The sequence below is a fragment of the Rattus norvegicus genome, chromosome 7 (assembly GCF_036323735.1).
Source record: "Rattus norvegicus strain BN/NHsdMcwi chromosome 7, GRCr8, whole genome shotgun sequence".
NCBI classification, from domain to species: Eukaryota; Metazoa; Chordata; class Mammalia; order Rodentia; family Muridae; genus Rattus; species Rattus norvegicus.
Genome location: NC_086025.1, coordinates 106,514,388 through 106,528,187, shown reverse-complemented (window position 1 = coordinate 106,528,187; position 13,800 = coordinate 106,514,388). Strand labels below are relative to the sequence as shown.

The window sequence follows — 13,800 nt, the reverse complement described above, 5'->3', positions numbered from 1 at the left end:
GGAACCACTGCCTGCGCCTAATTGTCAACCTCATATATTACTCAGGACTCTGATGTTTATATCCTAACAGCCTGGCCTTTCCAATATTAAGCTGGATGACTAGAGGACTTTTCTAGTTGAATCAGTCTCTCACGAGCTTGACTCTTCTGTTTCAACCTCCAAAGGTGCACACCAGCCCAGGAAGTGGGTCCTTCTCGCTCCACGTGTCCCTAACACGCTTTTCGCCTTGTCTGTCTATCGCGTCTCGTCTGGCACTGGAGGGGACAGAGGGCCTCAGTGGCAGCTACAGAGCAATGGCCTTGTCACGTGCTAGTCAGAGAAAGCTTCATCACCCGTGCTTGACTCGATTAGAAGCCGCAGTGGCACTGGTAATCATATGTGACATTTATGTGAGCATCCCACTTCACACTGTGCTGGCCCAATGTTTTCATCAGCAGGGCTCCGCCTGTCTGCCGAAGCTGTTCCAGGCTGCTGTTGTTTTAATCCCTTTTCCTTCTCAGCATTTTCTCCCGACTCCGAGTGTTTGTGGTGTTGGGCTTTGTTTGCTCTACCTCCCGTTGCCTTTGCCAGTCTCATTCTGTCCCCTCCGCCCCATCCCAGTAGGCACAGGCCTGGCCGCTACTTCTCATCTTAATGCAGCTCCTGGCCAACCACCCTGGAATAACATTGCCTTTCTTCTTGCGATAGTATCCCCTCGCCTCTGCAGAGATAGCACGAGTTCATTTTAGAAAGATAAGGAAAAGCAACTTTTAAATCACACTTAATCCGACCGCCAAGAGTAGTGCTATCGTCCTCCAGACTCACATCGTATTGATATCTGCGTCTAAAGCACTTGGTTTATGCAAAACGGTTTGGAGTTGCTCTTTGGCAGCTACTGTTCCCCCCGCATCTGACAAAGAGACTTCTTGTTATTCTGCAGGAGCATGACTCTCCATGGCTTCCCAGTGTGTGGTAGATGGAGAGCGGTAGGCAAGCAGACCCTTGCTGCGGTGTGGTGGGGACGTGATCCAGCCTCTCTCACCTTCTCTCCACCTGGTGACTCACCTTATTTGGAATGCCCCTTAATCCTATGCCCTCCCCATGCTCATGCCTAGATCTGTCATCCCCCAATGGCCCAAGGAGCCTGTCTTCACCTGAGAAGGTCCCCTGTTCCCTGCTAGGCAGGTGGGGGCAGTGAGCCTTCCCTGTATAGAGACAGCACAAGGCCTTTCCATCCTCCATCCCTCCCAGCAGCTGGAGTGCTAGAATTCTCCTCCCAGGCTTCTGGGATAGAAGACTGTGGGAGATGGCCTCTGACGTCTCTCTGTTGCCTTCATGCTGTCTTCTCTGCCCCTACAAAACTCATATGGTTTTTCAGGGATGCCCTCTGCTTGTTCACCCTTCCGCCAAAGAACTGTGCTCTCCCTATGCTTAGATGGGGAAGGTGAGCCTCAGAGCCATGGCTCAGGTCACACTCTAGCTGCCATGCTATACCTAGAGAGAGAGAGAAGCATCCCAGTCTAGGTGAACACTGACCCTTAAAGGCCTAGCTCCAAAGGCCCATGGAGCTGGCCCAGAGTGTCTGTTCCCAGCCACTTCTCTGGGCTACAAGATGGACCTGACCATTTGTCCTGTCATGGATTAACTCAGTCGGTAGAAGGCAGCTTCCTGTGGGTGGAAGAATTAAAGAGAATTGCTGAGCATGTTAAAATGATGACTCAGACTTGGGCTGATTGTTAAGTGAAGGACTTAAGGCTGTGAGTACTGCTCAGAGTGCTAGAGACCAGTCAGCATCACGGGACCAAGAGAGACTCGAGAGTGGCATCAGGGGGTCTAGGTTGCCATTGTCTGTGAAAATTGGCATGAGTTGGCACAGACTGTTTCTCCTGATTGGCACCATTGTTCATTGTTACACTCCTGTAAGCACTTGCTCGTCTGCACACGCTCCTTGCATTTGCTTGCTTCCCTCTGCTTCCCTCTGCTTCCCTCTCCTCCATTCTCCCTTCTCTTCCTTCCCTCTCTTCTTTCTCCCCCAACTCAGTGAACTTGAAAGCAAGGGATTGAGTTGAATTTACCTAAAATAGCGGCTGTTGGTATGCGTACATCTTATTGAATGAGTCATTGCAGGCAATGACACAGCTTAATCCATTTTGGATTTTGGGATAGTTTTCAGAAGTGGTTTCTGCTCAGCATAACTTCTCATGTAGGTTTCTAGAATTTATTACCAGCTAAGGTTGGAAAAATGTGGCTAGGAAGCCATTGTGATAAGATCAGGTACATTTACAAAAACCGTAACGGTACTTCTTAACTATGAGCAGGCAGGGGCAAATGTCTTCTCTGTTCCAAACCCCCTCTTTCCCCATGCACATCACTGACAGAGGCTGCGAGTAAGCCAGAGTTCAGGTGGATTATGCAGTTTACATAGGCTCACATGACAGAGGGAGGTGGAACTGCACTTTTTATCAGTCCTAAACCAACCGTGGACACCAGTTAGATCTCAGGGGTGTATCACCTGATCCCCAAGACCTGTTGCAGGAGGAATAGAAGACAAAGCAAGGGATCAGTGGTTAAGATCGGCAAACAGAAACACCAGAGACCATGTTTGAGATGAAGTCAGCTTTGATCCTAGGGAGGAAGACTCCAACTATGCTGTGGGCCATCTGGGAGAAGCCATGAAGAAATGTCACACCACCACTGGAGGTGAATGGGACATCGTCTTTGGGGGCCTAGGTCTGGCCCCATTATCTCTATAAGCCCACTAGCATGGTCCTTCTCTGACCCAGAATACAAGGTGTGGGCCCGGCAGCTCTGCTTTTGTTCAGACCACGTGGTGCACAGATTCATGGGAAGCCAGCAGCCTTTTCTGCAGGAAAGACACACTCTCACTCGGAAGGGTGGTTCTCAGGACAACTATCACATGGCTTCCTTATAGTTTTACATATCTGTGTCTCACTAGGCCATATAGTTCTGAAAACTATGAAAGGATTCATAGTTTTGAATCCTTAGTTCTGAAAGGATTTTGATTGCAGACTTTCCTAAGTCAGAACAAATGGGTAAGGTAGGCCCAGGGCCTGGTACAACCCAGAGCACCTCTTCCTAGATGTGTATCCAGGGAATTACCTGACAACAGGACGGACTCAGACTGCTCAGGAAGAACCATTTTCAGACATCAGCACAGAAGACCTAGGGACATGCATGGATGGGGAGCTGAGGGACTAGAGGGTCATAACCGGAGAAAGATGGGTCATGGGCCAGAAGTGAGAGATGCTTCTGGAAGGTGTAGTTTGTACTAAGTCCTAAAGGAGTAAGCCCTTATATACCGGAGAGTAGGTATAGGGAGTTCCAGGAAGAAACACCTCATAGGTTTTACTAGTTTAAGCTAGACAACAGACTGACCCTAAATATCACTGAAGTAAAGCAGAAATCGATGTCATTGCACATTACACATAACAAGAGGTTGACGGAGGCTTGGGAACTTTCCGTTCCAAGAATCAGTCTGGCTAGTCCTGCCTTGTCCTTGTTGCATAGTAGAGAAAAAGTACTCAAACACATAATGGTCCAATGCCATCCAACATAGCTGATGCCCTTCTGCTTGGCCAAAGCCATGTGCCTGGGGCATCCTGTCCCATGGTAGCTATGCTGAGTGAGGTGTGGTGGTGTGAGAGGTTCTCCGTATCACAGTTCCATGACTCCTGGGCCAGCCCAGGGGTCTTCAGAACCACGTTCTCCATGAACGGGTCTTCTAAGGGCTGTACTTCTGACTTAAAAGCCTCACGGACCTTGCCATGTTTCTGTACTCTTTGGCCTCCCCCCTCCCCCAGTTTGAATTGTGTTGTTGCTCTCGTGCTGCTGCAACACTTGACAGATTCTCCACAAAGAAGGGAAAACCTTCTGCATAAATCATCCTGAGTAGCATTTTCTAATTTGGATCACGGCAAAACAACTCTGGACAATTTTTACTCTTTATTTCACCATGGTTCCTCTGACAGGCCATCGTGAACTGCCGGAATGTAATCCACCAGAGTCATATATTTTCAGGGTGATATGGGTTTAATCCCTCACCGAGGCAGTCATGTCTCTCTCTCTCCCTCTTCTGCAGCACAGAGCTTGTAGTGCTTAATAACACTGTGGTAAGATAGGACAGAGTCTCAGTTTCATCATGATGGGCTGAAAAAATGACCAGTCACCATGTTCTTTTCGTTGCCTGGGTCTGCTGCGATTATATGGACACAGTGTTGTGGTCTGGCCTGTCTCAGACTGGAGTCCCTGTGAAGCACCAAGAGAAAGCACTTTCTAGACCAAGAGACCCTGGGCTCAGACCTGAGTTCTGGCCAACTTTGGAGGGTTCATTTAAGTTGTTCAAAGAGGGAACTGGGCTAGGTGGCCTTCAAGATTCCATGTGGCTATAATAAAATGTGCCCAGTAGGCAGGTGTCTCATGTGTACAGGCCTTGTGGAAGGAACACCATCCATCCTAGGATATGTTGTGAACCCATTGGTAAAACTCTGCCTGAATACTGCCAGTATCTCCCCATCCCATTCTCCTGTGGGGTGTCAGTGCTCTCTCCTAAGGTGGTTGTAGGGTTTAGAGGCAAATTCAAGACCAGTGAAGATGTACTCCTGTTACACAGAAGTACTTTCTTATTAATTTTCTCATTGTTATATTGGAAAACAGCCTGGCAATGTTGAATGAGTCCCCAACCTCAGGGCGTCCGGGTATAAAGAATTAGGAATGATCTGGAAGCTCCTTTTGATGCCTGTTGGGCAGCCTGGCAGGTAGCAGGGCAAGAGTGGGGGCTTCTGGTGCTTTGTATTTGCAAGGTCAAGATTTATCTTTGCATATTAATCCTTCACCAGCACCTTTTGTCTTTTTAATGTCTTGGTGAGAGAAAAGAGAGTGTGAGAGGCACAGCCAGCTCCCTTGAAGGTTGCTTTTCCACGTGCCTGGTGAATGCAAAGGCAGAAGTTCATTTCCAAGCCTTTGATCTAGTCACTAACTCTCTTGTCTTCTCATGTAATCCTGAACCATCCATCTCTTCTACTTACACCACAGTCTGCAGAATCACTTCCTCTACATTTAGCTCTGCTTGCTTTTGTTCACAGTCCATGTCAGCTATGGGCTGGCTGCGACTCCAGCCCCACCACTACATAGGCCTGTCCCTTTGCTGCTGTCAAAACGGAGAGGGGCATGCATGCACAAGGCTCAAGCAGCTCTTCCCAATTGTCAGCTCATCTATTCCTCTGAGAGATCCCAGGAGTGATAGCTAGGAGTGCGGGCCAGCACTTACGATGCTGAGAACCTTTGGCATGTGCCTTCTAGAGAAGTTTAGGGAAGTGACTACTGGTCCATCCCCAGCAGCAGACTTTTACTTAGTAGTTTTGCAGGTTGTCTAGTATGCCATGGAACTAGAGGGGCCCTAAGCCGTAGTGGGAGAGCTATGCCTCCTTACAGATGAATAGGCCATGCTTTAGACTCTGGAGGAAACCGAATAGTCAACATCAGAATGGGCCATGTAGGAAGGTAGGGAGGACAAATCCTGGGAGTTCTGCTGTGCTCTGCCTGCTCAGCCGTGGCTTTCCTTGAGCACCCTGGGAGACTGTGCAGCCTTGATTGACAACAGTATCCAGCAGTATCCTTAAAGCCCTCCATGATGGATGCTCGTAGCAAGGTCCCTAGAACTGGATGGTCTGTACAGAAGCTTAGCTTCAGACGAGAGGCACATGTTAGTTGTTCTAAAGGTAATGGAGCCTGAAGGTCAGGAAAAAAGGCAGCAGCCTGAGGACTCTTGTCAGGAGAGATCCTAGCTGCCTGAGGCCAAGGAAGGATTAAGTTTTGCCATCCCCAAATCTGAGACCAGTACTGTTCCTGAGGATAGCTGTATTCCCCTGCTACTGAAAGACTCTTCCTTTAAATAGAGTATTACATTTTATGTTTCACTGTGATGTGTTGAGCTCTGTGTGTTCCCTCCTCTCGGTCCTGCAGTGCAAAAATTAAAGATGCCACATTTTTCGACGTGATACATGTTGAAAGGACTGTTACTAGTTAACAGTTTTAAGAGAATCATATACATGCATATATAAATACATATATAGATACATGTATACATACATGTATATGTGAGTGTGCACACATATTTTCTATAAAAAGCGAAATCACAAAGTTTGCAGGCAAATGAATGGTACTAGAAAAATTATATTGAGTGAGATAACTCACACTCAGAAAGACAAGTGGCTTCTAGCTTCAAATCCTCCAGTATGACTACACAACATGGAGTAACCACAGAAACCAGGAAAGTATATGGGGACCATGATGGGGACAGACCTTGAGAAGGGACTAACAGGATACAGGCAATATGAAATGGGAAATGAAATAGTGGGGAGTGGGCTCGGAGTGGGAAGAGTGTAGGGAGATCAGTACAGAATGAGTAGTGACAAGGGACAGATAACACCAAGGTTGTTTGATAACCTCAAGAAATTATATTATTTTATATTTTCCTAAAATTATGTACAACATATATAAGTGTATATATTTATATATGCATAACATATTTGTACATACACACATACAAACATATGTACATACATATATACATAACATACATATGCACACATGCATATATAACATATATGCATACATACATACATATGGAAGTTATACCATGGGGGTGTACAATGGTCCCCACAAGAACCATGACTAGAACTTGTAAAATGTATGATTTCGATGACTGGCTGGACCCCAGCATCTTCTCTTGTCCTTACTAGCCATAGCTTTCCATTCTTTCATGAAACATCTACTTAAAAAAGAATCCCGCCTATCTTCTTTTAAACTGGCTTCAGTACTCACTGAGTTTTAAGCAGCCTTTATATAGTCAGATATAGGCTTCTTTGTCCCCAGCTTGCTTTTGAAGATAGAGTGAAGTTTGGCTGAGGCCCCACCCCTTTTGTTTTCTGTCCCCACACCTGTGTGTCTCTTCACTGCGTGTACTGTCTCTGCTACTATTCCTGTTCTGTCGTGGGCTCTCCCTGTCTTGAGCTCTGCTATAGTGTTGGGATATGGGGCTAGATCTCAGTCTATTTCTCCTGGCCTCTGCTGGGCTGCCTGCAGTCCACCCACACTGCATAACTAAGAGTTGGTCTGGGAGTCAACTCCAGTTCTCACATCAGCACCGATGTTGGGTTAAGTCTGCCTACTCAGGTTATAGCCTGAGGTCTGTGCAGATTTACACACAAAATTAGAACCTTTCTCAACTGCTTTTTCCCATGTATATACCACAGAGCCTGTATGGACCCCAGCTCAGGTCCTGGCTTTCTAGGTAGGAGAAGTTTCAGCCATCACTGGGTTTGGCTGGGAAGGACCAGGCCAGTCAGATAGAAGGTGCTCAGTGGATGTCCCTCAGCACCAATGGTCTGGGAGGGTTGCGTCCAGTGACCAAATTGTGCTCTTACCTACACAACACTGCCCACTCTCATTTGCTTCATGAGAGCCAAATGGAAGACCAGTGAGAAGAAAGTATCCAGATGCTAGGCAAGTGAAGAAGGTGGGCCTGAGGCACCACATACCAGGATCAGGGTTGGGGTGTGATGGAGGTGTGGGGATGCCAGCAGGTGCAAGTGACAGGAGTTGGTGTCAGAGATGCCGTAGAGGTCCAGAGTACACAGACAGCGACTTTGGAGTCCAAACTCGGGAGAGTGGGCCAGATGTCATTGTGACTCCAGTGTTCTCAAGGGCTTCCCTAGAGTGTCTTACCTTTGTCATCACCAGCACCAATGTAGGCACCTCTCGGGTAAAGGTCAAGGCCCGAGGACAGACTGCACTTCTCTCCATCCATACCTTGAGGTCAGTGCTTCCCACATCAAGGATCAAAGCCACAACCACTTGCCTCTTCCTGTTTCTCTTATAAGTTTGCTCCAGAGCCGACCGCATCCCTCAAATTCCAAGAGAATTCAGTCCTATTTAGACTTTTCTTTGGCCACAGCTATAGATGTGGTGTGGTACTCACTTCTAATGCTGTGAGGCTTCACTGTGGCCCCTGCCTGCTATTACTCCTTGCTGTATATCACTGTCCAGCTCAGGACTCCATTCAGCGTGTGCTGGGCCTACCGTTCTCCAGTTCCAACCCTTCCTCCCCTACCTGCACATGGTATACAGCCATCGCTGCAGGAAGCTTCCCCATCCATCCACCATGTTTCTCAACAGCTACCTGCTCCTCAGGAGCCCTAGTTCCCTTTGCAGTAAAGTGGGGGTACAGCAGTGCCTGCCACCCAGGGGCTCAGAGAGCTGAATAAGAGTGGCGAGCATTTAGTTTCTGTCTGCTGGGCTGAGTGGTGAACGTGCCAAAAGAGCTAATGGTGCCTGGTCCATAGAAAGAGCCTGCATATCTCTTCAGTAATGGCGTCCCCTCTCACTGTGTCTTTTCATTCTAATTCTTCCCTTGCACCGTGCCTCTCAAAATGAATTTTGACTTTCTGGAAATGTATTTAAAGTTTGATTTTCTAAATCCGTATTGCCTCCCTACATATCCATAGCCTATAAATATATTTGGTATTTATGCTATTTGTTGATGGTAATGAGAATGCTATCTTATACACATGCTAATTAGGCACTTTCCAATTTGTGGAGCCCTCCGAGAATCTCAAGGCTTAGGATATTTTGGTGGAAATTAGGCCTCGGCAAGCATTCCAGATTGATCTTTGCCAAGGCTCTGCCCTACTCCTTACCTCTCTGCACTCAGGCCTTTGGAGCCTGTGCCCATATCTCTCATTCCATCACACCCTGACCCTGACCTAGGCCAGCAAATCACGTATGAGACCCAAGTCCTGCTGAAGGGCAATTAGTAGCTGCTGTGTAAAGAATGATGGCAAAGGGGAGGCCAGGCTCAGTTCCTATGAGGATGCCTTCATGAAGACCACAGGGGAGGGTCTGCCGGGTGTGGGGAAGAGGGAAGTAGATGGGACAGGCCCACAAAGGTGAGGTGCAACAGGGGCAGGTGCACCCATCTTCCAGCTCACTGTGGGGGATGAGTCATGGGCAGGTGGAAAGGAAGAGGCTCTGGGGAAAAGCAGGCTTGGGCCTGTGTTTAGATGTTTTGGGGAGGTGAGAACATGTGCTGGAGCATCAGGGCATAGCCAGACCTTCCAAAAGTTGTTCTACTAAGCAATGGCAATAATGAAGAGACACAGAGTCTCCATGAAGCCTGGCCGTCCCATTTTGATATATATGTAGGTCATTTAAGACTCATAGCAACCAGGATATTTTTTTGGCTCACAACAGTCATGGCAGAGGTAACCCATGATTTCTTGTACACATCTAGGCTCAATGCTAGGGACCAAGTGGACCTTGGCTAGGCCCCTGTGATGCTCAGTAGGGGCACAACCTAGTGTCACAGGGACACTTTGCCCCACTGGACATAGAAGTATGCCTGCCTCTTCAGACCTCTCCCGAACCCCCCTTATACTACTGCTACCATGGCCACACATATCTTAGGCTTAGTTTCCTCTTCCATTGGATATAACCCATGATGGTGAGGTGGCCTTGAGAATGAAATGAAAGGGTAGTGTGACCCCATTATGTTGGGGATGGGGATGGTATGGGGGTATATGCACACACGCAGTGAGTATCTGGTAGTTGTTCTCTTATCCAGGCCTACTCTTTTGCTTCTTTTTTGCCAATCTGTTAGGAGCTATACTTAAGTGGCAGCATGCAGGAGAATTTGCATCCTAATACTGAAAGATACCTGTACAGGAGCAGTGATGCAGCTTGGCAAGCTTGGTAGGTTCAGCGCTGCCCACAGGAGACTTTCATACTAAGGATTTTATTTTTCATTTTCATGGAGGGTCCTTCCATCCTTATTCTGTTTTTACTTACCTTCTGGATTGGTACATGGCAGGACCCCAGGATATAGTGTAGTGGATTTAACATCGGTAGCTGTTCTGAGGTGTGTGAAACACTTGAGATTTTGATCCCGTTGGTTTCCTGGCTTATGTTTTTTACATTTACTTATTATGCATGCACGAGTACGTGCATTTGTATATGTTTTACATGTACACATATGTATGTTGATGCAGATACACAAATACCAAGACATGCATGCATGTGGAATCCTGGGTCAGGTTGAAGGAGTTCGTTCTGCCCTTCTACCAGGTAGTCCCAAAGATTGAACTCAGGTGCTCAGGCTTGGTGGCACGTGCCTTTGTCTGCTGAGCCATCCCACCAGCTGGCTTCCTTGGCTTCTGTTTAACATGGTGAGGGAAACACATGTCCTTAAAGCCAGAGTTCAGACCCTTTCATGGAGCATGCTTGCCTTCTTTCTTCACTGCCGTGCTAGGGAATAAGCTACCAGTGCTCTGTGTGTCCTGGTCCTCCCTGCCTGATGTGAGCTAAATGGATTCCAGCTACTTTCTTCCCTCTTGGCATCAGCACGAGGCTCAAAGAAGGTTGGTTGCCCTTCTTGCCATGAAAACAGATATAGTCTTAGGTTTAGTGTCTAGACAGTATCTGATGTCCCCTGGAATGGGGAGAAGAAGCAGGAACTTACCTGGATCCTGCCATGCACATGGCGGTGGTCCTCTGGCCTCCTTTGGGTGGTGTTTTCCCCCAAGCCTAGTGAGAAAAATGCTCTCTACCCAGGCTCAGTGAGAAGGCTAAGCAACCCTTAGGTCCCCTTAGCCATACAAGGCAGAGAACCTTCCAAACAGCTGGTTTCCTATAGTGAAAAAGAAGCTTGAAGGGACACCTCTGTTGAGCTACACATACCCTGGCCTGGCCTCACTTAGGCAAAATGACTCTGCAGTAAGCTTGTATAGACCAGGACAAAGCTCGGAGACTAGTGAGTGACCTGTCCAACGCACAGTGACTTTCAGCTAGACCCAGGCATTTTCCCACTTACTGGGATTAACAGGAAATCTGCCAAGAGTTCTATAGACATTTTAATCTCAGTAACAATGTCTGTAGAATCCTTAAACAGGCTGGAGAAAGCCACCAATCTCTGTTTTAGAAGCAGCAGATCTGGGGGTTGAGGAGGTTTCTGGTGCTGGTGGAGACAGCATCCACCATGCTAGGCCCGGGGTTCACAGCAGTTGTGACTGTGTGGCCAGCTGCTCCTTGAGGTGTCTTTGTCCAGTATCTGCTTTGTATAGGGTTCTGCTAGTGCCAATGAGAAAAGAGCATTGCCTGAGAGAAGGAAGATTGCAGTGGGCAAGACACCTGACACGAACTTCAGTGGAATAATACCTTCAGCAGTCTAGGACACTGAGGGGCAGCGATACACAAGTCCACTAGCATTCGTGTGGCATTTCATACCACGCAAAACATCTTTAGACAGCCCATTTTGATCTTCAGAATAAATTCCTGTAATAACCGTAATCTTTTCTAAAAGTTCCGTTGACACAGCAAACTGTCCATCCACTTGAAGTGTACAGCATTCCAACACATTCAGAGAACTATGCAGTCACCATCACAGTCCCTTTCAAAACATTCTCCTTACCCCATAACAGCTATAATATTTTTGAGCACCAAGTACACAAAGTAAGCCAGGCAAATGCTCCCAGATCCTGCGTGTGGGATGCGAAAACAATTGTGTGGCTGCCACAGGTGACCCAGGTTCTATGTGAAATGAGCTGTCATCCAGACTGTGTGACCTCCGAGGTCCCTCTTTCCCTCCACACAGCTCTCCATCCATGAGAAACATCCCCAGATCTGTGGTGTCCCTTCAGATAGTTGAACTCCTGTTTACCTGTGTATGTTCCTTCCTCTCTCTGCTGCACCTCCAAGACTGTGGGGAACAAGGCCATGCACCATGTTGCTCTGCTCTTTGTTTATTTGGGACCCTGTTGTCCTACAAGCCAGTGACCCTGTCCCAATAGGAAGCTGCTTCCTTGGTACTCAGGCATGTGGGAATATGAGGGAGGGGCTTGTGCTTCTGTAGACAGGGATGCCCCTACTTTCTGTCCTCACACTTCCCAGGGGACTTTGTGGGAACAGCATCAGATATGGGCCATGGGAGACATGAGTATGTTTTCCCCTTAATACCCAGTAGATGTGTGTGAATTTTAGACAAGTGTTTACCAGTGTCTTAGGGAGTATTCTGTGTTGGTAATAAGGGTCCGGTACAGACCCCACTGCAGGCTGGAAGCCAACAGACAGGCAGGGACTTCTCAGGGAACACTGACTGGCTGGGCCTTCAGGGCATATGGAATTGGCTTAAGCTTAACACTTCTCAGAGTTATCTGGGGTTTTTTTTTTTTTTTGTGCAGATGAAGTAATAATACAGAGGTGGGGGGCACCTTTAAACTAGTACTTTTCTTTAAAAATGGGAAATATCTGAGAGTTTAAAAAATAGTATTAAGACCAAATTTTGCAAACATTTAAAAAATGGTACTAGGGACCAAAACCAAGACTTTGTACATGTGAGGAAAATGCTGTGCCAATGAGAGACGCACATTTGTTTGCTGGCTTGCTCTGTGTTTGTATGATTAATATGTAGGTCCAGGTGCATATGCCCCCCACCCCCTATGGAGGTGGGGACCACTTCGGGGAGTCATTTTCTCCTTCCAACATGGGCTGGAGGACTCAGACTCAGGGTGTCATACTGATGTAGCGAATGTTTTAAATTTCTTTTAAAAACTATTTTACCTGGTGAAAGATACCACCACCACCACCAGTCCCCCCCCTCAATTTCTTTGTAAAAAGATAGTTTCACTACATAGCATGGGCTGTCCTTGAACCTGCCCTGCATCCCAAGCTAGCCTTGAAGTCACAGTTACCCTGCTCTGAGAGCTGGGATTTCAGACCTGAAGCACACAGGCTATATGGACTAATTTTAATTGTCTGTTAAGAGAATGCAGTAAAGACTTCCAGTCCCATGCATGTGTTGGGATACAGTGACTCCCCTGATTTACCTAGGTGTGTAGAAAAATTGTAATCACACAAAATCACAAATACTTCCAGAAGATATGGAATTAATGTATAGCTCTTAGGATTTTACATCCTAAGTCTTTAGTTTCCCTTTTTGTGCTTTTTTTTCCCCCTCAAGATTTTATGATAAAGTGCTTACTTAAGTAGTTAGATAAAAACCTCACAAAAGTAACTTTAACTTTAGGGCATGTTCTTGCTATCTGTGTGGACTAGTTACCCAGTGGTGCCTCTGGCCCCTGGGTCACCCGTCTTCCGGTCAAACTCTGAGCCAAGGATCATGAACTTCCTGAGTCTTTGGCAGCCTCTCCTGGAGCCAACATAGGCGATGGTGGTTTTATGGATAGATTTGGCCACACGGAATATAGCAATAGTTTCTACATCTGCTTTTACCCATTAGCTCATTCATTCTGAGTCCTGTTTGGGTTGGAGCCAGAGTATAGGAGTTCTCTTGAATAGAAGCCCCTTTTCTCCCTGTCCCCCTTCTAACATCCACATAACATACCTTTATTGAGTGCCTGTTGTATGCCTGGATAGACCAAGATGTGAAGTTTTAGACATCAGGTAACCAACTGCTGCCCCATGGCAGCATGGGTCAGAGGATCAGCCGGAGGATCAGGAAGAGAGAGTGTTGACCTTCACTGCCTGGGGAGACTTTTAATCTGCTCTTTCTTGCTGATTATTTACTGAGTCACTGCTGTCTCCTAGATGTTATTCCATGCCTGGGGAGCCTGGTCACCCAGACCAAGTGCATCTCTGCCCGTGTGGAGCTCAATTCCAGTAGAATTGAGATACGATTAACGAACTCGGAGATAAACCTTTAAGCTCATGATAAATGCTTGACCAGAAATAAACAGAATGCTGCAGCAGAGAGCAAAGAATAGTCTCCCATGGCTGGGATGAGCTGGGGAG

General features: G+C 47.1%; 1 protein-coding gene across 9 annotated transcripts in view; it reads left to right on the top strand.

Annotated features, from left to right (window-relative positions):
• Positions 1 to 13,800, top strand: part of Trappc9 (trafficking protein particle complex subunit 9) — a 477,026-nt gene that overhangs the window by 359,177 nt on the left and 104,049 nt on the right. The window lies entirely within an intron of this gene.